At 38.4% G+C, this 24394-nt stretch overlaps 1 protein-coding gene across 1 annotated transcript in view; it reads right to left on the bottom strand.

The window, feature by feature from the left end:
- ANKFN1 (ankyrin repeat and fibronectin type III domain containing 1) overlaps window positions 1-22329 on the bottom strand; it is a 198037-nt gene extending 175708 nt beyond the window's left edge. The window contains exon 1 of the mRNA XM_060204893.1: window positions 22193-22329. The gene's annotated coding sequence lies outside the window, so the exon portion shown is untranslated. The remainder of the gene's footprint in view (window positions 1-22192) is intronic.
- Window positions 22330-24394: the final 2065 nt, after the last annotated feature.

The following is a 24394-nucleotide window of genomic DNA, read 5'->3' as shown; positions in this document are numbered from 1 at the left end:
AAGGGAAATAGCTTGTTGTTGGCTACGGAGCTGTTTGATAGCAGAAATGAAAAGACACTTCTGTTTTCATTATTGGCATATATATTTAGACACTGTGCGTGTGCGTGTGTGTGTATGTCAAGCCTCTACTTAGTCTTTGGGCCTCTAATTCACTAGGAGGAAGCTTCTCAATTTTATTACCATAAGAGTCTCTTTCATTCTCTTTAAGATTCTTAAGAAGAATGTGACTGAGATCTTTTTAGTTACCTCCTGTGCTGTCCCCTGTGGGTGTTGTTCCTTGCAGATCCTCCTTCTCCAGATGTACCAAAATGTACTTATTGTCTGAGATTTGGTGAATTATGCAGAACCCAGGGGATACCCAGGAGATTACAGATTATATATAACATATATACATGCATGTATATATGGTTTATAGTATAGTGTTTGGCACATAGGCACAGATTTTAAACATCCTCTCTCCAATATCACACCTGAAGTTAATTACCAAAAAGATCAGCCACATCATTTAAAAAAACTATACACCATTATTATGTGGGGTACTGTTTCAAAAATACTGATGCTACCCAGGTTATGATTGCCTGACACACATTCATATATTTAATGAGCATATGCATGATTGAAGTAACTAGTCAAGATAGTTATGAGCAAAATATCTTCACTCCTGGTGCAGCCTTACAGCTTTCCATGTGTTGGATCCATGTCTCTTTGGAGTATGTTGCTGCATTTCCATCATCTTTTCGCAAACTTACAGTAGTCAGCCTGTAATCCTTTCATTGTTACTTTGCCATGACTCTTAGATTGTCTGCCCTTCTTGACTTAGAACTATAGGAACCCCGTGTTATAATACAGAGCCTCCTTTATTGAAAACAACTCCACAGGGCTACTTCAGTGACCCTCCACTTCTTACCAGATAAAAATCGAAGTGCTTTAGACTCACATTCAAATGTTGACCCCTTCTGTCTTATCTCTTCACCTTTAGATTTTCTTCCCTAGAGTTTTTAATAGTTCATACTCATTTCTAACTTTGAATAATTGAACACACTGCTTTGTTTGAATTTTAATTCTATGTATGCCTTCATGACCTAGGAAAAGGTTGCTAGCCCTTAAAATCCATATTCGGGTGGTCTCTGACATCATTTACCAAACTTACGGACATTTTCACTTATTTATTTATGGTAAATGAGGTTCATGTAAGCGTTGGGGACCTCTGAAAAGTTACTTAACATATCTGAATTTTACTTTATTATTTTAAAACAAGGATAATAATGTACAGATTATGACTGTAAAGAACAACAAATATAAATAGCTGGGGATACAGAAAGATTCATGGCAGCTTTGTGTTTATTATAAAATACTCTATAGACACTTTAGAATAAATGATACACATACATGTATTTTTATAATATGCTAAGGGGTTGCCCAGAAATTTACTAATTATGCTTCTTAGTGGGTTCCCTGTTACAAGGACCTACTAACCTTCACTTACTTTCACTTTAACGGATGGAAATTCACTTTCATAATATTGCTGAATACCTTTCAGTTGTTACTTATAATTTCCTCCCAAACCAAAAGACTTCCTAGTGGTTTCCAAGATGATCAGACATACACCTATCAGAATCTACTTAGTCCTCACTAAATAATCATATTTATACTTGGGAGGGTGATGTAAATCACTGCCTGCAGGAAGATGCATGCTTGTGTGGGTATATTGTTTAATATAAATTTTAATAGTTTTAGTTACACAAATGCAGACACAGAAAGAGTAGGTGATTTTACATCCTTTTTGATCTGTTAATTCTGTACCATTAACTCAACAGAAATGATAACATTTTCTCTATTTTTTTCCCATTCATACAACTATTACAGATTGAGATGCATGCTGGATCACATGGGGATTGCCTTAACCTCTTTCTTTCTTTTTTTTTTTTTTTAATTTTTCTTTCTGTCTGCTGTCTCTAGCCTTTCCTTCAGCACTAATGTCCCAGTTCAAGCCATCTGTCTTGACTACATCATTATCATTCCCAAAATAACTCTACATTCTTTGTATCTTCCACAGTACCTAGGAGTCCAGTAAATAAATTCTTGTCGATTGATCAAATTCCAGCAAGTTGCCCTCTAACTAATGACACCTACCCACATGGCCCCTTTTGTTTCTGCTCATCTCCCATCTGTTCCCTTCAATCAAAATAGGTTACTTTTCCTTCTCCTGACTTCCCTCTCAGATTGTTCCAGCTGTCCCTTCCTTACAGGCCATACTTCAGCATATCTCTATTTTCCTAGATCCCACCTATCATTCTATTTCTTTTTCTATTTTCTCTTTAAAAACTTGATGATCATACATTCTGAGAAAGATACGTTTCTTTCATCTGTTATCATAGACATGCATGCCCTTCCCAACTAATTTCACTGTAAATTTTTCTTTATGGAAAGGGACAAACATTTGACAAAGTGCTTTGACTTATTATTTTGATTGTAGTATTGTGCAGACCCAAACCTGAGTAATGATATTGTTATCTACAATCTGTGTGACTTTAGGTATTTTAGTAAAATTCTCTGAGTTTGTTTAAACATATGTAAAAAGACAGTAATAGCAAATTTTTACAAAATTATGAAAGTTAAATGAATTTACAAATGAAAATTTTCTTCTGCTTGGCATATGTTAGTCATTCAATAAACAGTAGCAGTTGTCAAGATTATCTCAGTTCTTCTCAAGATGTTAAAGTAATATCTAATGATTTAAATTGTTTTCTTATTCATCTGTCTTGAATTATGATTTTTATGTAGTTATTATATTAAGTTCAGTTTTGATAGAGAATATATGTATTTTCATATGTATGTTTATAGTAACATAGTAAAAAACATATATATATACATATATACAGATTGATAGAGATACTCAAAGTACTGCTCTACCACTTACAAAGTTTTAAAAAATATATTTATTTATTCATTCCCTTTTGTTGCCCTTGTTTTATTGTTGTAGTTGATGTCGTCGTTCTTGGATAGGACAGGGAGAAATGGATAGAGGAGGGGAAGACAGAGAGGGGGAGAGAAAGACACCTGCAGCCCTGCTTCACCGCTTGTGAAGTGAACCTCCTGCGGGTGGGGAGCCCTGGCCTCAAACTGGGTTCCTTATACGGGTCCTTGCGCTTTGCGCACCTGTGCTTAACCCGCTGTGCTACAGCCTGACTCCCCACTTATAAAGTTTTAACCCCGTCAGTGGTGACCTGAGGCTTGAAACCAAGTCCTCATGCATGTTGACAAGGTGACAAGCACTCTACCAGTGCCCTCAGCCCTAATCTAATTTCTAGAATTTCCACATTATATTATTTAAGATGCCTACTTTTTACTGAAAACAAACAAACAAACAAACAAACATTCAGATATCAAAGAAACAATAGTGTATATCCCATGCACAGGAAATAAAGCAAACATTGCACCTTAGAAAGTGGAACTGCCAGGGTTGGGCTTTAACGCAGCGGGTTAAGCGCACATGGTGCCAAGCGCAAGTGCCAGTGTAAGGATCCTGGTTGGAGCCCCCCGGTTCCCCACTTGCAGGGGGGGTCGCTTTACAGGTGGTAAAGCAGGTCTGCAAGTGTCTCTCTTTCTCTCCGCCTCTCTGTCTTCCTCTCCTCTCTCCATTTCTCTCTGTCCTATCCAACAGCGACGACATTAGCAACAACAACAACAATAACAATAAAAACTACAACAACAATAAAACAACAAGGGCAACAAAAGGGAAAATAAATAATAATATAAAAATTGAAAAATGAAAAAAAGTGGAAATGCTGGACTTCCTAGACACACACTTTAAATCTGATACAGTAACCCTCATTTACTGAGAAGTTTCTGTTCCTAAACCCCAGCCAGTAAGCGAACTAGTCTATACTATATTATTATTACTGACATCAGATTTGACCAAGAAGAAGAAAGAATTAACTAACTTGAAGTAGTCAGTAGACTACCCAGTCTGAGAAGAAAAATAAAAAAGAAGATGAATGATGTCTCACAGATCTGTGGAACACCATCAAGTACATTGGAAGGAGAAGTTTGGGGGAGTTAAAGAATTAATTGGAGAAATAATAACTGCAAAGTTCCTAAATTTGGTGAAAAATATTACTTAAGCCAGCTCAATAAATACTAAATAGGATAAATTCACAGATCCATATCTAAATATATCACAGTAAAATTGTAAAAAGATAGAGACAAAAAGAAAAATATTGAGAAAAGCAAACAAACCAAGAGAGGGACTAGGTGGTGATGCACCTAATTGAGTGCACACATTACCATGAACAAGGGTGTGGGTTCAAGTACCTACTGCCCAGACGCAGGGGGAAAGCACAATGAGTGTTAAAGCTGTGACGCAGATGTCTCTCTTTACCTACCCCTCTTCTTTCAATTTCTCTTTGTCCTATGTAATAAAATAGAAAGGAAAGAAAAAAAAAAGGTTAATGGGAGTGGTGGATTTGTTGCTCAGGCACTGGCTTCAACAATAACCTTGTTGGCAATAATTTTTTTTTTTTTTAGTTAAAAACCGAGAAAAAAATAACTTAGTAAATACAAGATTTTCTAAAAACAAACAAAAAACAGCTACTTTATGCTCTCAGAAAACTATAGTTGCTGGAAGGAAGTTGGGAATGACAAACTTTCTGACAAAAAAAAAAGAACTTTTCTAAGTCAACTACAATTTTCTTTTTTCTACAAAACTTAGCTAACAAATGTGAAAGTGTAACTAAGATACTGCCAGATAAAGAAAATGAACGTGGTAATAGATGCTCCTTACAAGATAAAATACAGGGAGTCCTAAACTAAAGGATCCTAGATAATAAATCAAATTGGGCTGGGTCATGGCACATAGAGTACAAAGCATAAGGACCCACACAAGGATTGATTCAGTGCCCCTGGCTCCTTAGCTGTGGGGGGTGGGGTGGGTTGGGGGCACTTCACAAGCAGCTAAGCAGGTCTGCAGTTGTCTACCTCTCTCTTTCACTCTCCTTATCTCCCATTCCTCTTTCAATTTCCCTCTGTCCTACCTAGCCAATAATATGGTAAAAAAAAAAAAAGTCTGACAGGAGTAATGGGTTTGTAGTGCAGGCACTGAGCCCCAGAAATAATCCTTGAGGCAAAAAAAAAAAAGGAAATCAAATCTACATGAAAAAGAGGACTGGTTAGGAAACTATGCAAATAAATAAACATGGAATGAAGTACAATTACAGATCTCTCTTTTGTTAACTTTCACTCCTTTATATGTGAAATTTAACTGAAGGACAAGCAAATACCAGAAACAATTTAATTTATAATAGCAATAAGAGGATGAAAATATCAGATTACCCAAAAAGCTATGATGTACTTTTCTCTGTTTTTATATGCATCATGACTTTTCTGACAGCATAATACTTAGGAATCCATTTAACAAAAGAAACACAAAGCTGATAAAAATCTACTCTCAACTACTTTCTTTGATGTGCTGTATGATTCTTGCTGTAATCTTAGAATTCATATAGCATCTGCAAGAACAAGTTGAGGGTGAGAGTCTTTTGCAGACACCTATCATAGGGAGATGAGAAATTGTACCCATTTGTCAACAATTGTACTGTAAATCATTAGCACCAACCAATAAAGTGACATAACAGAAGAAATGCCTTGTAAAATCACAGACAAATCACTTTATGCAACTGGGAAAAAGATTCAAATGTTGAATAAAATACTTGAAATATAAAATAGATGCCTAAAAGTAGGAGACTTGGCAGTAAAGTTACTTTTGCTGTGTTATAGACTAGCGTATCACCTTTCACGTATCTTTGTTACACAATTAAACTGAAAGGTCCAGCAGGCTGAGAACTTTATTTTACCCCTACCTTTTTTTTTTTTTTGCCTCTAGGGTTATTGCTGGAGCTTAGTGCCTCTACTGCAAATCCATTGCTCCAGGCTGACATTTTTTTTCCATGTTACTTGCTAGGACAGAGAGGAATTGAGAGAAAGGGGAGATAGGCAAAGGGAAAGAGAGAGGTAGACACCTGCAGACCTGCTTTGCTGTTTGTGAAGTATCTCCCCTGCAGGTGAGAAGCAGGGAGCTTGAACCTGGATCCTTGAGCAGGTCCTTACCTTAGTACTATGTGCGCTTAACCTGGTGTGCCACCACCAGGCCACCTATTTTACTCCATTTTTCAACTTCAGTATAATCATGACAATTTTAAGCCTGTTAAGGCTTCACTTTCAGACTGATCCAAATTCAGGTATTTCTACTTACTTATTGTAGTGCTTTGGACAAATTATTTAGCTTTCTTAAAACTTATTTTCTTCATCATTAACAATATTTCTCACTTCAGATACAGTTGTATCTAAAAGGAATGTTATGATTTTAAATTAAATAATATATATATATATGTAAATCAGTGACCTAAATAGATATCCAATAAGTATTTATGGAACATCTATTTACTTCAGGTGCACTATTCTCAGCAATATCATATATTACACTGTCTAAAATTTCATACTAATGAATCATAAGTGTGCACCTAAGAGTATAACAGTATTTAATTATCGGTTTGTTAGATATTATTTTCATGTTAAAAATAAAACCCATGAAGCTGCATGTCTACCCCTTACCACATGGAGGGAGTGGGTGGGAGGGATGGGTCACAGTCTTTTGGTGGTGGGAATGGTGTTTATGTACACTCCTAGCAAAATGTAGACATATAAATCAGTAGTTGATTAATTTGAGAGGGGGAAAATCAATTGTATGTCTCAAAGTTTTTCAAAACACAAACTGAATCTTTTTAATATATAGGCTGTGTATTTGATATGTGGACTCTCTCAAAAGCCTAAACCAAGTAGATCAGAAGCATCCAAGAGCACAACTATATACAAGATACTGGATACTGTACAACAAACCATAACAAAAGGACTTTTCAAAGTTAACCCAATTACCAAATAATGTGATGATAACATTAACTATTGATTGTCTTTTTGAACCCTAAGACAGCAGGAACCTCACATCTCCACTATAGAGCCCCTAATTCCCCCAGTCCTGGAACCCTTGGATAGGGCCCACTTTCCCGTATGCGTCTCCCAATCCATACCAAATAATATTGCATCAGCCGATCACAAACTAACCAACACAATGATTGCCACCTCAACATGCTTCACCTCAGACTGTGTCCAGAGACTTCACATGTGGAATGACAACCCTTCAGCTTCATTACTCAGGTGAGACCTTTCCTTTCATAGTATACTCTAATTTCATCTCAGGTGGTTCATTTTCTAACAAAGTCCCAAAACCTAGATATACACCAGTTTCTGTGAGAGAGAGCATATCTTCACACGTATCTATAAATTACTGCAAAATATATACCTGAAAGCAGAACTACACTAGCGTTTGCAGTGAGTACCTCCCTAACACTTCCTATCCACTATTCCAAGCTTTGGGTCCATGATTGCTCAACAATTTGTTTGGCTTCATATGTTAACTCTCTTTTCAGTCACCAGGTTCCAGATGCCATCAGGATGCCGGCCAGGCTTCCCTGGATTGAAGACCCCACCAATGTGTCCTGGAGCTCAGCTTCCCCAGAGACCGCCCCTACTAGGGAAAGAGAGAGGCAGACTGGGAATATGGACCGACCAGTCAATGCCCATGTTCAGTGGGGAAGCAATTACAGAAGCCAGACCTTCTACCTTCTGCAACCCACAATGACCCTGGGTCCATGCTCCCAGAGAGATGGAAAATGGGAAAGCTATCAGGGGAGGGGGTAGGATACGGAGATTTGGTGGTGGGAATTGTGTGGAGTTGTACCCCTCCTGCCCTATGGTTTTGTTAATTAATCCTTTCTTAAATTAAAAAATATATATATAAATATGTCAAAAAAAATAAAACCCATGTAGTTTTGTTACTGTTGGAGTTTGTTCAGATCCAGAGAGACAAAAATCAGAGAGGAAAAGACACCATTGAGGCTTCTCCCAGTGCAGGCTGGACTAGAATCAGGGTCATGCTCATGAGAAAGCAGATACTTTCCCAGATGAACTCTATAAAACCCATAATGATTTTTAAAAATATTTATTTTTATTTATTCATTACCTTTTGTTGCCCTTGTTGTTTTATCATTGTAGTTATTAGTGTTGTTATTGATGTCGTTGTTGGATAGGACAGAGAGAAATCGAGAGAGGAGGGGAAGACAGAGAGGGAGAGAGAAAGATAGACGCCTGCAGAATTGCTTCACCACCTGTGAAGCGACCCTCCTGCAGGTGGTGAGCTGGGGGCTCGAACCGGGATCCTTATGCCGGTCCTTAACCAGCTGTGCTACCGCCCAACTCCCATGATTTTTTTAAAATGATGCATCTTTTCTTTTTGTTTATCAGGAAGATAAAAGGGCCCTTTCTTCTAAAAAGGAGACATAGAATGTAGGCAATGAATGTAGACTGGTCTCCATAATATGACTAGCAGGAGCAGACCTTAGGAATGAATTATCCAGGAGAGGATCCTTAATGGATAAGCTCATTTTCGTTTAACACTTTCTTTTTCTATATCCTAGTTATTATTTTTATTTCTTTATTGGGGGATTAATGGTTTATAGTCGATAGTAAAATACAATAGTTTGTGCACAACATTTCTCAGTTTTCCATATAACAATACAGCCCCTACTATGTCCTCCTTTGCCATCATTGTTCCAGGACCTGAAGCCTCCCCGCATCACACACACACACAGGCACATACGCACACAAGCACCAGTTTCTTTTACTTTGCTATAATATATCAACTCCAGTTCAATTTCTGCTTGGTGTTTTCCCTTCTGATCTTGTTTTTCAACTTCTGTCTATGAGTGAAATCATCCCATATTCATCCTTCTCTTTCTGACTTACGTTATTTAACATGCTTCCTTCAAGCTCCATCCAAGATGGGGTGAAGAAGGTGAAATCACCATTTTTAATAGCTGTATCGTATTCCATTATGTATATATAATATAACTTGCTCAGCCACTCATCTGTTGTTGGACACCTGGGTTGCTTCCAGGTTTTGGCTATTACAGATTGTGCTGTTATGAACTTAGGTAGACACAGATCTTTTTGAGTGGGTGTGTTTGGTTCCTTAGGATATATCCTCAGGAGAAGAATTAAAGAATCATAGGATAGGTCCATTTCTAGCCTTCTGAGAATTCTCCAGACTGCTCTCTAAAGGGGTAGACCAATTTACATTCCCACCAGCAGTGCAGAAAGGTTCCTTTGTCCCCAGAACCTCTCCAGCATGTTTGTTGCAATCTTTTCTGATGTATGACATTCTCACAGGAGTGAAGTGGCATCTCATTGTTGTCTCTATTTGCATTTCTCTGACAATCAATGAAATCAATGACTTGGAGCATTTTTTCATATGTTTTTCAACCTTTTGGATCTCTTCTGTGGTGAATATTCTGTCCATGTCCTTTCTCCATTCTTCGATGGGGTCATTTATTTTCTTGTTGAGTTTGGCAAGCTCTTTATATCTTTTGGTTATTAGCCTCTTGTCTGATGTATGGCATGTAAAGATCTTCTCTCATTCTGTGAGGGGGTCTCTTCATTTGAGTGATGATTTCTTTTGCTGTGCACAAAGTTTTCAAATCGATGTAGTCCCATTGGTTTATTTTTGTTTTAGTCTTCATAATTGGATTTGTTTCATTGAAGGTGCTTTTAAAATTAGATGGAAAAGAGTTCTGCCTGTATTTTCCTCTAAGTATTTGATAGTTTCTGGTCTAACATCCAAGTCCTTGATCTACTTGGAGTTTAGTTTTGTGTTTGGTGAAATATAGTGGTTCAGATTAATTTTTCTGTGTATTTCAACCCATTTTTTTCTAACACCATTTGTTGAAGAGAACCCCCTCCCCTCACTTAATAGTCTGGGCACCTCTGTCAAAGATTACATGTGGGAACTTACTTCTGGGCTCTCAATTCTATTCCAAGTCAGTGTATCTGTCTATGTCCTAGTACCAAACAGTTTTTATCACAATTTGAGATAATACAATTTGAGATCTGGGAGTGTGATGCCTCCAGTTCTGTTCTTTCTTCTCAAGATTATTTTGGCAATTTAGTTCCAGATAAACATCTGTAGCTTTTGTTCTACTAAAAAAAATTGGGAGGGATCTTGATGGGGATTGCATTAAATTTGTATATGGCTTAATTTTAATGATGTTAATCCTTCCAAGTCATGAACATGGAATATCTTTTAACTTCTTTTTTTTTAATTTATTTTATTTTATTTACTTATTTATTGGATTGGGATAGCTAGAAGTTAAGAGGAAGGGGGAGACAGAGAGACATCTGCAGCATTTCACCACTTGCAATGTTTTTCCCCTGCAGGTGGGACCAGCGGCTTGAACCCAAGTTCTTGAGCTTTGCAACATGTGCTCTCAACCAGGTACACCACCACCTGACCCTTAACTTTTCACTTCTTTGTGTCTCTTTCTATTTTCTTGAATAGTGACTCATGATTTTCAGTATAACAGTCTTTCACTTCTTTAGTTAGATTTATTCCTAGATATTTTACTGTTTTTGTTGCTGTAGTAAAAGGGATTGATTTCTGGATTCCTTCAATTTTTAACTTAGTGTTTTCATACTCTAATGCCTGATAATTTCCAAAAGCTTCCTGCTGGATTTTTTTTTAAAAAATTTATTTATAAAAAGGAAACACACTGACAAAACTATAGGATAAGAGGAGTACAACTCCACACAATTCCCACCACTAGAACTCCGTATTCCATCTCCTCCCCTGATAGCTTTCCTATTTTTTAACTCCCTGAGAGTATGGACCCAGGGTCATTAAGGGGGTGAAGAAGGTGGGAGGTCTGGCTTCTGTAATTGCTTCCCCATTGGATACAGACATTAGCAGGTTGATCCATACTCCTAGCCTTTCTCTCTTTTTTTTCTAGTGGGGCAGGGCTCTGGGGAAGTGGGACTCCAGGACAAATTGGTGGGGTCATCTGCTCAGCGAAGTCTGGTTGGCATCATGTTAGCATCTGGAACCTGGTGGCTTAAAAAACAGTTAACATATATATAAAGCCAAACACATTGTTGACTAATCATGAGCCTAAAGACTGGAATACTGCAGATCAATATTTGGGGTCTCCATTTTTAAGATAACTAGTAGGTTTATTTTAGTTTTATTCCAAAGGGCCCATGACTTTATTCGTTTTTACCTGAGCCTGACCTCTGATATGTAGGTGGACCTAAGTTATTGTCTGGGGAGATGATGTTATGGCTGGAAAAAGGGCTAGAAAGCTGCATCAGAGAAGAGAGCAGCTTCCAAATATGGGAAAGTTGTATAAATATTGTTGACTGTAGACCCCACTGATTTGATCTAGGGTCCATATTCAGCTTAGGAGCGTATGTGACCTCTGCATCCCTGTAGATATGAGCTCATATTCTGTGGTCATGAGTAGGAACATTCCAAGCTGCCCCAATATCAGGATCTATCTTCCTCGGGGTAGGTAGAGTATGTTATCCAGCTTCCCTTGGAGGAAGGAACATTCTCTACCATTTTTGATCCACATTGAGGGCAAGGTCCTATGGGGGCCCACAAAGGGGTCTGTTGTGTTGTTCCTGATGGAGATGACAAGTGACAATGGAGGGATCTATTCAAGGTCTAGGCTCATCATGTCTGTGTGGGACTCTCGGGTCTTCCCGACTAGTGCCCAAATGTGTTTTTCTCTGTATACTATCATATCATCTGCAAATAGTGGGTTAAGTGCACTTGGCACAAAGCTCAAGGACTGGTGTAAGGACCCCGGTTCAAGCCTCTGACTCCCTACATGCAGTGGAGTCGCTTCACAGGCAGTGAAGCAGGTCTGCAGGTGTCTGTCTTTCTCTCCCCCCGTCTTCCCCTCCTCTATCCATTTCTCTCTGTCCTATCCAACAATGACATCAGTAACAACAGCAATAAAACAACAAGGGTAACAAAAGGGAGTAAATAAATAAATAAAAACATTAAAAAAACAGAATAGAGACCAGTAGCCTACACACACAAGTCATCTTTTTTTTACTAATCTATTAAAGTAATTCAATAAGGAGAAATATAATTTTTCCAAAAGTAGTGTTGTAACAATGGGTTTCCATATGAAAAAAATAACTTACCCCTTCTTCATACCATGTACAACATTTAACTAGAATTAAAATAGATCATAGAATCAACTTGAATAGCTTAAACTATAAAATTTTTTAGAACAAAAACATGGAAGAAAATCTCTGTGAACTTTAATAGAGCAATGATTTCTTAAATACACTGAAAGTACAAAGTATTAAGAAATTGATAAACTGAACTTTATCAAAATTTGAAACTACTCTTTGACATATTACAGTCTGATTTCATCATACTTTTGGGAGGACCTGTGAATATACCTGAAACAAGTTTTTTTTTTTAAGTGTGTTAGTAGCCTAGAAAGTCACCCAGAATGTCAAGACTAACCTGTAGAGTGTGGAGTTCCAGATATTCTTCCACAACCATCTGTTCCCTAGACTTTGATGGTTTGCTCAAATAGAACCTCAGCTGTAGCCTTCTCTTTTAACATTATCACCTGTTAATGAAGGTGAGTTCTGGCCTGGTCTCCATCATGTTCACTGTGAGAATTACTACAGCAGCTCTGACCCAACCAGAGCTAGGAAGGCTCCAGTCTCAATCATGACTGCTGTGAGAGACTATGTAATGCTGTTTACTACTGAAATAAATAAAGACCAATGAGAGACAGCAGTTCACAAGAACTGACAGATAATTGCCTTTATATTCTTCCACTATGAACTATTTTGAAGGCTATTTGGAAGCATATATTTGAAGGCTATTTGGAAGCATGGATATATATTCAGATGTGTTTTCTTGTGAAGCTGCAGTTGGTTCAATTATAAAGCAACTTTATTTGCTTTTTTCTTTTTTCCTTGTCTCACCTTTTTTTCCCCCTTGATTCCCGAGGTCATATTTCCTAATACCCAATAGGACATTCAAGATTTATTTTGCTTCATGCTTTGTTTTCACAAGTAAAGCAGAATGTAATAACCCTATGAAGAAGTCAGAACTTCTAATATATTCTCATTATATAAACAAGGAAACAAACCTAGAGAGGTTAGGTAATTTTTTTAAGATCTTACAACCAGTAAATGGAAGAGGTAGACTTTGAACTCTGACTGTAAAAATCCATGTTCTTAAAAACTCTACAGTTTGGAAGTCGGGCAGTAGCACCCAGTGGGTTAAGCGCAGGTGGTGCAAAGAGCAAGGACTGGTATAAGGATCCCGGTTTGAGCTCCCGGCTCCCCACCTGCAGGAGAGTCGCTTTACAAGAGGTTAAGCAGGTCTGCAGGTGTCTGTCTTTCTCTCCACGACTGCCTTCCCCTCCTCTCTCCATTTCTCTCTGTCCTATCCAACAACAACGACATCAATAGTTATAACTACAACAATAAAACAAGGGCAACAAAAGGGAATAAATAAATATAAAATAAATAAATAACTTGACAGTTGTTCTGCCTGAGGAGGCATGATCAGATTACTTTCTAGACCTTGATTCTGAAGATAAAATCTTGCCCTCATTATGAGTATTTCCTACATGCCCGCATCCAGAGTCTGTTCCATTATAATGTTGTTCTGTGAAAAAAAGATCTGAGCCTTGAGTGAAGGGCAGTTGTTAAGACAAAACACATTAGAAAAAGGTAGTTGAGACATTCAATGCATTTTCCTTCTCATATTAATTAAATAGTGAGTTGTAAGAGTATAAGTTAAAAGGAGTATATATTAACACCATTCCAGGACCTTACCCCCTATAAGGATCAACAATGGTAGGGACAACCCCATTCTCTGAAGAGAGGTTGGGCCACAATACTCTACCACTTGAGGAAGATGGGTCCTAAAATTAGTGATGCCTAGAATGTCCTTAGCCATGACCACGGAATGTGAGCTCAGACCTACATGGATGCAGAGATTACACAGGTACCTGCGATGAATATGGGCCCCAGATCAAATCAATGAGGTTACAGTTAACAATATTTACATACTATTCCCATATTTGGAAGCTACTCTCTTTCCTGATCCAGCTTTCTAGTCCTATTCCCAACTCTGACACTATCTCCCCCAGATAATAATACCTTTGGTCCATCTGCATGTTAACTATTGGGCTCAGGCAAAAATTAGTAAAGTCACGAGCGCCTTGGAATATACCTAAAATAGACCTACTAGCTTTTTCCAGAATAGACACCTCGAATCTCAGCTGCTATATTCTTGCCTTTAGGTTCCTTATTATTAAACAATTTGTTCTGTTTTTTATCTTTTTAAAATTTTTTGATATTTATTTCCTTTTGTTGCCCTTGTTTTGTTGTTGTAGTTATTATTATTGTTGTTGATGTCATCGTTGGATAGGACAGAGAGAAATGGAGAGAGGAAGGGAAGACAGAGAGAAGGAGAGGAAGATAGACACCTGTAGACCTGCTTCACCACCTGTGACGAGGTTCCTCTTCAGGTGGGGAGCCAGGTGCTTGAACCGGGATCGTTATGCTAGTCCCTGCGCTTTGTACCACGTGCACTTATCCTGCTGTGCTACTGCCCAACTCCCTCTGCTTTATATCTTAATGTTTTTTCAGGCACTAAGTTGCAGATGCTACCATGACACCAACCTGACATCCTTGGACAGACGACCTCACCAGTATGTCCCTGGAACCCCACCCTTCCAGAGTCCTGCCCCAATAGGGAAGGAGAGAGACAGGCTGACAGTATAGATTGACCTGCCAACACCCATGTTCAGTGAAGAAGCAATTACAGAAGCCAGACCTTGCACCCCATAGTGATCCGCAGTGATCACTCCGCAGTGATCCTGGGTCCATACTCTCAGAGGGATAAAGAATAGGAAAGCTCTCAAGGGAGGGGATGGGATACAGAGTTCTGGTGGCGGTAACTGTGTGGCATTGTACCCTTCTTATCCTATGGTCTTGTCAATTTTTCCATTTTATAAATAAAAAAGAAAAAGGAAGTTGGAGCTATACTGACAGCAGGGTAGATAGATACAGTTCAGTAAAGAGCATTTCTGACTGGGACAAGATTGCACTTCAGGCTGTGATATGAACTAAGGACCTTCAGATTTCAGTCTGTCTGTCACTAGACAGAAAAGAGAATATAACCTTCTCCTACTTCTTACCATGTTAACATGACAGGTATGTCTTTGTTTGGTAAAGTGTGACCAATTCTATTACACTGATAATATGTAACAAGGTGAAAGCAATCTTTTCAGTTACTATGCACTGAAAATACATTCAGTTACTTAGTGACAGATTTATTAAAAATCTACTGTGATTCCATAATAAGAAACTAATTTTGAAACACAGAACAACAATGATGACTTTAATAAATTATAGTGGATGATCTACTGTGTAATATATACATCCTGTGATAGACTCTGCTACACCAAAACTGAGTAAAATAGGACCTTCAAAATGTGACCACCTGTATTGGATTGCTTAGCATTGATGAGGTTCCCAGCATGCAGAACTTTCAGGGGCAGAACTAGGAACGCTTTAGGTAAATTGAAGCAAATTGTTTACCAAAACTATACTCCTAGGAATTCATAGACTAGTAAGGAAAATAGCTATGCATGTATAAAGCTATAAAATAATGATATATGTGAAGTTATAGAATAATAATAGTAATTTTCTTTCCTTCTGTAGCATGTGCTATGAGCCAGACACTATCTAGAATCAAATCTTTGTATGCACCAGTTCATTGAACCCAATAATTGTAAAGTGAGGACTATTATTTTCTATATTTTACATAGTTAAGGAACTGAGGAACTTCAAAGATACATATCTGGAGTTCAAATTCAGGAATTATATGTTCATATCTGAGCTCTTAATTTTCAAATACAGTCCTCAAATGGCAAAGGCAAAGAATTGGCACTGAGGAGTGAATGATTCAATTTGTGGGCGAGTAAAAGTAGTCATATAAAGAGAAAAATTGGGAAGTAGATTAGAGAAGATTATGGTAGGCTGGCAAAGTAGCTCACCTGGAAGGTGTTCTGCTTTGCCATGTGCATGGTTCAGGCTCAAGCTCAAGCCTAGCCCTGCACTGCACTGAAAGAAGCTTGTTACTGTGACCTCTTTCACTCTCTTACTCTCTCTGCCGCCTTTGTTCATATATATATATATATATATATATATATATATATATATATATATAGAGAGAGAGAGAGAGAGAGAGAGAGAGAGAGAGAGCTGCCCGAGCAAAATTTTGAGAATGAATGATAATCCAACTTGCAAGAAGGAAAGAAAAGTGTGTTTCAGATATAGAAGGTCAACTTAGGACATGTAGAGAAGAAACAGCATGGTGTTGCTGATAGGCCATGACCTGGGAGAGGGGTTTCAGGTGGCGGTGTCTCATGGTTAGCATCTGATATCTGACACTGCCAACAGTACATTTCACCTACTACACCAGCATTTTGGAAAGGAAGCATGGAGAGGCAGCATTAGGAGTCTGTCATGCTATGATAAGGATATGCATAGCTTTAACTTATTGGAATAGAGAAGTATTAGAGGATTTAAAAAAAGCTGAAATTTGCAATTCCAGATTATTATTATTGTTATTGTTACTCTTCTACTTCTTCTTCTCCTCCTCCTTCTTCTTCTCCTTCTTCTTCTTCCTATTCTTATTATTATTTTGTTTCCAGGGTTACTGATGGGGCTTGCTGACTACACTACAAATCCACTGCTTCTGTTGGCCATTTTTTCCCCCATTTCATTGGATAGAACAGAGAGAGAACTTGAGAGAGGAGTGGGATACAGAGAGGGAGAGAGAAAGATAGACACCTGCAGACCTGCTTCACGATCACTTTTGAAACTTCCCCCCTGCAGATGGAGAGCTGGGGGGGGGGTGGCTTGAACTCATATCCTTGTGCTGGTCTTGATGCTTAGTACTATGTGCGCTCAACTGAGTGTGCCACCACCTGGGCCCCCAATTTTAGATAATTACTTTGGTTGAATCCAGGGAGTGGTTTAAAGGTGTGGATGATGTCAAGGGACTGGTGATAAGAGGCACCCAAATATGAAACTTCCAGAAAAAGTCCCTGTGGGTGGTGATTATGTTAACTACATCATTTAATACTAGAGAGGGGGCTGGACAGATTAAATATGAGTGAAGTTTCAAATAATTAGGTAATGGCTGGTTGAAGAAGCTAAAGGAAGCATAAAACTTGTGAGTACACTTCCGTGAGTCTTCTATAAAGCAGTAGTGGTAGGGACTGCCCCATTCTCCCAAAGGAGGCTGGGTCATCGTCCTCTGCCACTCAAAGAAGACTGGTCCTGAAATGAGTGCAGCCTAGAATTTTCCCAGCTGTTACTATGGACTGTGAGCTCTGACTGACAATAACTCGTAGGTTACACAGGCTCCTGGGCTAAATATGGATAGATATGGCTCTTGGGCAGATCGATGGGATAAACAGTTAAGTGTATTTATATACTTTTTTGCCCCGCCTTTTTTTATTGGGTTGTTGGACTGTCAGATTTCTTTCTTTGTCTTTTTAAATTTTATTAGTGAGTTAACATTGATTTACAAAGTTGTAAGATCATAGGGGCATAATTTCACACCATTTCCACTACCAGAGTTCTGTATCACCATTCTCTCCATTGGAAGTCATAGTAGTTTTCCCAAGGTTGTACATATAGGTTGACTATTATTTTTATAACTATCTGTAAATATCTATATCTATATCTATATCTGCACATTTTTTTCTATGGTCCTGCCTTCTCTCTCTTTCTAAGTCATACATACACTTAATACTACTTCCAAATGTCCCTTCTTTTTTCCTCTTTTCTCTCTGGGTCCTGATGAAGTTGTAGTTTGGAGCCCTCTGGTCTTCTCCCTCGAACACTTCTCTCTTCCTAGGAGTATAGACCTAAATTCTTTGTGGGGTGCAGAAGGTGGGATTTCTGGCTTCTGTAATTGCTTCTACGCTGGATATGGGCACTGGGAGGTCGATACATACCCCCAGCCTGTTTCTATCTTTCTTTAGTGGGGTAGGGCTCTGGAGAGGTGAGGTTCTGGGACACATTGGTGAGATCATCTAACTAGGGAAGTTAGGATGGAGTCATAGTAGCATCTGCAACATGGTGGCAGTAAGATTTATATACTTTCTTCAAGTTTGGGAGATTTTCTCTACCCTATTTTAGCTTTCTAGACCTATTATTAACTCTGACTACATCTTCCCAAGACAATATTTTTACTCCACCTGCATGTTAGCTATCAAGCTCAAACAAAAGTTACAAAAGTCATGGGACCCTAGGGACATACCTAAAATAAACTTTCTAGCTTCTATCTGCCCAAGATCCCTATTCTCATCTTCTCTATTCCTACTTTTTGGTTCCTGTTTATTGTTTAATGTTATTGTTTTGTCCTGATTTATATCTTACTGCCTTTCAGCCATAAAGTTGCAGATGCTACTATGATTCAATCCTAACTTTTCTGGGCAGATGACCTCACCAATGTGTCCTGGAACCTCACCTCTCCAGAACCTTGCCCCACTAGGGAAAGATAGAAACAGGTTGGGGGGCATGGATTAACCTGCTCATTTGCAGAGGAGAAACAGTTACAGAAGATAAAACTCCCACCTTCTGTATCCCTAAAAGAATTCTTTCTGTTCATACCCCCCAAAGGGGAGGCATGTTAGGGGAAGATGACCAGAGGGCTCTGAACTCCAACTTCATTAGGATCCAGAGAGAAAAGAGGAAAAAAAAAACAAGGACATTAAGGAGTAATGATAGGAGTATATATGACTTAGGAAGGAAGAAAAGACAGGACCATAGAAAAACTGGGCAAATGTATATAAATATAGCTAGTTAACAGACAATAGTTAACCAATATCTGTGGCCTTTGGAGAACCACTGCAGTTTCCAGTGGAGGGAATGGGGACACAGCTGGTGGTGGAAATGGTATGAAGTTATACCCTTGTTGACTCATAATTTTGTAAATCGATATTAAACCACTAAAAAATAAATAAAAAGCCTCTGTGAATCTTGCTTCGTTGACTAGTTACATAATGGTTCAAGCAATATCTTTTTTAAAGGAATAAAGAAGGAATAGATGTAAAAAGGGGAAAAGATGAAGACTGAGCAATTTGCATTGGGTTAAGCACACATATTACCATGCATAAGGACCATGGTTCAAGCCTCCACTCTCCACTTGCAGGGGGGACCCTTCATGAATGGTAAAGCAGGTGTGCGGGTATTTTTTTCTCTCTCTCTCTCCCTAATTCTCCATTCTCTCAATTTCCCTCTGTCCTAGCCTATAAAATGGAGAGAAGAAGAAAAAAAGGTAAAAAAAAAGGATGTTGGGAGCAGTAGATTCATAGTGCCAGAGTAGAACCCCAAAGATAGTCCTCCTGGAAACAATAAATAAACAATAGATAGAGAAGAAAGATAGTAAGTTTAACTTTCCATAATGCGAGTTTTAAGACTCTGTAGAAAACTTATATGAAATTGTCTAATACAGAAGTTCTAAAAGTGGCGGAAGTAAATGGCCTTGAAGAGCACCAGGTTCAAACCTCTAGTTCCTATCTACAAAGGGGAAAAGCTTCACAGGTGGTGAAAGAGTAGTGCAGGTGTTTTTCCTTCTCTGTCTGTCTCTAACTCCTTCTCTATCTCTCATTTTTATCAAAAGGGAGGAAAAACAGAAATGGTTGCTGGGGCATGCAGACATGCAACTCCAGCAATGGAATTGGGCACAAAATAAATAAAAAGTAGAGTTAATATAATCCTAATAAAATATCTATTTTTGAGTTCTCCTGAGATAGGATACATTTAAAATATCCATCCATTATAAGACATTTATCTTAATTTGTTATTTCTCCTCAGAATACTTTTATTTTGTAAAAGATAGCAAAACTTAACTGAATTACTGATGAAAGAGAATTTTAGCTACCTCAGTCTTAGAATTTTTTAAATTAAACTGTCTAAAATTTCTTAAATCATAATACATTTTGTAGTTGCTAGTTCTGTGTGCATGGGTCTTGAGTAATTGGATCTATTGAATGCTGTCATGTCCCAAGTTCTATACATGAGTCCAGTTAGCCTTGAACCAACTCTTCCAATACATTCATGTGGTATTTTTTTAATCTCAAAAACATTTAAGAATTGTGGAGTTTTGGCATAATAACACATGATTATCCAAGAAAAAAGTTGTTATTGATCCATATTTTTTAAAAAGTTACATAATACCAATTATTATTTCTATTCCCCCCTTCTAATCTCCTATGACTTCTAAGAATGTGCTTCTTTTGGAGTTCTCTGCATCCCTGAAAGTTGAAAGCTCACATATCTCTTCCTCATCACATAAACCCATTATCCCTCGGTTTTTCACTCATGACCTGTGAATTAAAGCATATGAACAGGAGTCGGGCAGTAGCGCAGCAGGTTAAACGCACGTGTATCAAAGCGCAAGGACCAGCGTAAGGATCCCTGTTGGAGCCCGTGGCTCCCCACCTGCAGGGGAGTCGCTTCATAGGCGGTGAAACAGGTCTGCAGGTGTCCATCTTTCTCTCCCCCTTTCTGTCTTTCCCTCCTCTCTCCATTTCCCTCTGTCCTATCTAACAACGACAACATCAATAACAACAACCATAACAACTACAGCAATAAAAAACAACAAGGGCAACAAAAGGGAAAATAAATAAATAAAAGCAAAGCATATGAAGAGTGATGCTAATTACATACTTTTCCTTTTTTATTAGTTATTTAATATTTGCAGTGTTTTGCAAAATTATCAGATTACAAGGGAATTTTCATACCCACACTTACAGCATGTAAATCATCATGCTTATCCCAGTCATCAAGAAGAGTTTAAAGTTGAATACATTCATTGAGTTTAGCATGCTTTCTTGGAAACAGTTAGGAATGGAAGAAAAGAAGGAATGGAGATCCAGGAAGAGTAAGGAAATATCCCAAAGACACACACTCAGTCTGGGTGCCAGAAAACGTGTCCTGCTCTCCTGACATCTCATAAGTCCTCTAACCACTAGGCAATTTTGGGTTCTTGTGCCATCGTGTGTAAAATAGCCCAGTGACTCACCTCTTGTGACTGAGTGGCATTCTTTGTACTAAGAAAAAATTCACCCATCTCTCAGATTTCCCAGCTTTGGCTTTTATTTAGAGAAGCATGCAGCTCACTGTTCCAACATCATCTGTCTTTGTCAGCACCCAAGACCACAGCTTCATTTGTACAGCCAGTGATATACTGCAGGCAGAGTACACCAAAGACATTAAACTCTGTATGACATTTACATGGACTCTGAGCCCAACAGAGATTCATTGATGCTGCCATAAGTCTTCCAATTACCAGGCAAATTAAAGACCAAAGGGATGATATGGTAGTGATAAAAGCAATAACTTCCTTCATTCACTTTATTTAGAAAATGGAGAACTCAAACAAATATGCTGGGAGGGCCCAGCATAAAAAAAAAAAATCTTAACCTTAATTAGTAATGGTACTGCCAGTGATCAGTGACCAGCGTGAGTAATGGGACCTTTATAGTATCCTATTCTGGACCTAGTATACCTTACCTTTACTCTTCATGGAATAAAGAAAGGGATTAAGGAAAGTAAACACAAAAGTGGCAATAGATCCAGCAAGGTTTGACTGCATGTAAACCATGTCCCCTTGACAGCTATCCTTCAAATCATAGTCATAACAGTACTCATGGGCACATACACCCAGAATGGACAGAATTCTGGCATTCCCCTTTCCAATCTCAGTCTGCAAAACTAGACTAAAGGGAGCAATATTTCTGGGCTTGTGTTCATAATTATCAACACAGTCGGATTGGTTTTCACCTGATCAAGCAGGTATTTTGTAGGTACTCGAGAGCCCCATCACAAAATAATTTTGCAATAAAAGACTATATTAATTTCCATAGCTAATGCTAATCAGTTATGCAAGCACTTAATGTTCTTAAGCTTTCTGCAAACAAAATGTCCAATTATCAGACATGGGGGTTTCCTATAAGCCCTTCCTTGTCTTTCCACATGGACATATATGTGCTATTGCAGACCACTGTATCTGTGCTTATCTTCATTCCTTATGGACTGCCTGCAGCTAACTTTGGAAGATGCAGATTTTTTTTTTATATAATTTCAATCCACAGCAACACATACACATTAAAGAAATAACCAGTGTCAAAGAAAGCCCATATTCACATGAAAAAAGAAAACAATGAATTTGACTTACCACTTTAGGTTGTTTGAGGCAGCAGAGGAACAAGTTGTTGGTAATTGTCCAGAGCTCTCATTCAATAAATCACATTGGTTTTGCTTTCTTCTGTGGCTCAGCCTCTGCGCAAAGCAAGCGAACCTCCTTCCTATTCTGTGTAAAGAATAAAATGCGAACAGGATCACTACAGGCAAGAGCTGAAGTCCATGATCACTAAGCTACTCTTAATGCAAAATAAAAGAGCAAGAGCAAGTGATGCACAGGGAGAGAAAGGGGAGAGGGAAACAGCTTGGCTCAGAAGTAGGTGTATTCTCAGGACTGCAGCCCTGGGAAGGCTTGATTTCTCAAGCTCTTGTGTGTGTAGTAAAGGGATGCCATTGGATTTAGTCATGTGTCCTTAGCTTATTGTATTTATGAAGTCCATTAACAATGCTGTGCAGCAATAACATGCTTCATGGTAAATAAGATTAAATTGGAGCCGACTGTCAGTCAACTGTGAGCAAAGGAGCAGCAAGGAAGCCAGTTAGCTTTGCACTATATCAACTGCAGGGAAAGAAATACTGTCAGGCATTCAAGAGCCCTATCCAGAAACCTGTGGCTGCAGTGACCTACAACTCTCCAAGGATCAGACACCTTTCCCCCTCCGAGCTACTGAAGACCAGAAGAACACAGGTGTGGCAGCCATATTCCTTCACCTCAGGGCACCTGTGCGATACCTCCTAAGTATCCAGCAGGAGCCAGGGGCATATTAAGAAAGCTCCCAATTTAGTCAGTGCTACTCATGTGATGCTTAATTTTTTGTCTGAGTAGATCCTACAAAAGCTGTCAGTGGAGCTGAGACATAGGACAGTAAGATGCTCAGTCTTAGGAAGATTTCAGGGCTTCTGTCTCAGCCACAAATGGGTGCACCTGGGTCTTTTCATGGCATGGTGTTTTACAGGACTAATAAAACATGCAGGATGAATTTCCTAGAAAGCCACTTATGTAGGCATTTTTTCTTGTTTCTCTCTAAAATAAAATAGCAAATGGTCTTTATAAATAAGTGTGCTTATTATGTGAGGGAGACATTGTTGACTGAGAGCACATATGAATAAAACACACACACACACACACACACACACACACACACACACACACACACACACACACACCCTAGCAACAGCATTGAGAGGCATTCTAAAGCTCTATTCATATCCTCTGTGTGCCAAATGAAAGCTTAGCTTCTGTGATGACTTCAGAAATAATTATGGACTACTAGGCACTCACTCTGGTCTGTTATTTATACCTAGAGTTGAATCAAGTCCCAAATTTTGAATGTGACACTGTAGCAAATGAGAAAGTTTCTCCCTTGTAAATAAGAGTGGAGTGTTAATATTTGGCCTGGTCATTAATTAGAATCCTGAGAATGGCATTTTGTATTCCTGAAAATCTCCCCCTTTCCAGAGACAGCATCTCCCTCTGGCAACTCACTCATCCCTGACAGGTGGCTGCTCTGAAGCTGGAATCTGAAGCAAGACTCAGTGACTCATAAAACTTGGGTGTCTAAAAAAAGAGCTCAGTTGAGCTTTACACTACTCTCTTTTCTTGTTAGAAAGAGAATATCTATCCCTAGAATGTTTATGACCTCTTTTTTTTCCCCTTGGGCTTACTTGCCCATGGAAGCACTGATAGAAGTCATCTACTTGGGAATACTCATGTCATGGAATTTCAGAAGACTATATATATATATTTGTTGCTGTTCAAAAAAGTGTTGGGTTGCCCTTTCACAGTTTAAGCCTAAATGATTTGTGGGTAATTTTTTTTCTTTTTCTCTATAAAACCTTTTACTTTACTGTGAAGATACTTAAATTTCATTTGCTACGGTAAAGCAGTAACTCTAAGTGAAGAGGAGGGGATTTCCTCACAGAGATCATGAGTTCAGTCTGCTAAGCAAATCTAAGAGGATGAACCTCCTATAGTAGTGGCATTGCTTCCTGGATTCCCAGACTAAGTTATTTGTGATTCCATGTCTATTGCAAATGTGATTCAACCATCCATTTATCTATCCACCCACGCATTTATTTATCCATTCTTCAAAAGATACTTATTAAGTACCTACTAGGTTAGGTACACCATACCAGATACTTAAATGTCAGAAAAACCTGTTGATGAAGAATAAGATATTTGACATACTTTAGAAAAATATCCACAATTTATTTACACATACCCCCTAGCCTAATG

Source organism: Erinaceus europaeus, chromosome 12 (genome assembly GCF_950295315.1).
Source record: "Erinaceus europaeus chromosome 12, mEriEur2.1, whole genome shotgun sequence".
Taxonomy (NCBI): Eukaryota; Metazoa; Chordata; class Mammalia; order Eulipotyphla; family Erinaceidae; genus Erinaceus; species Erinaceus europaeus.
Note: the sequence above shows the minus strand (reverse complement) of the source record. Positions and strands in the feature narration are given on the sequence as shown.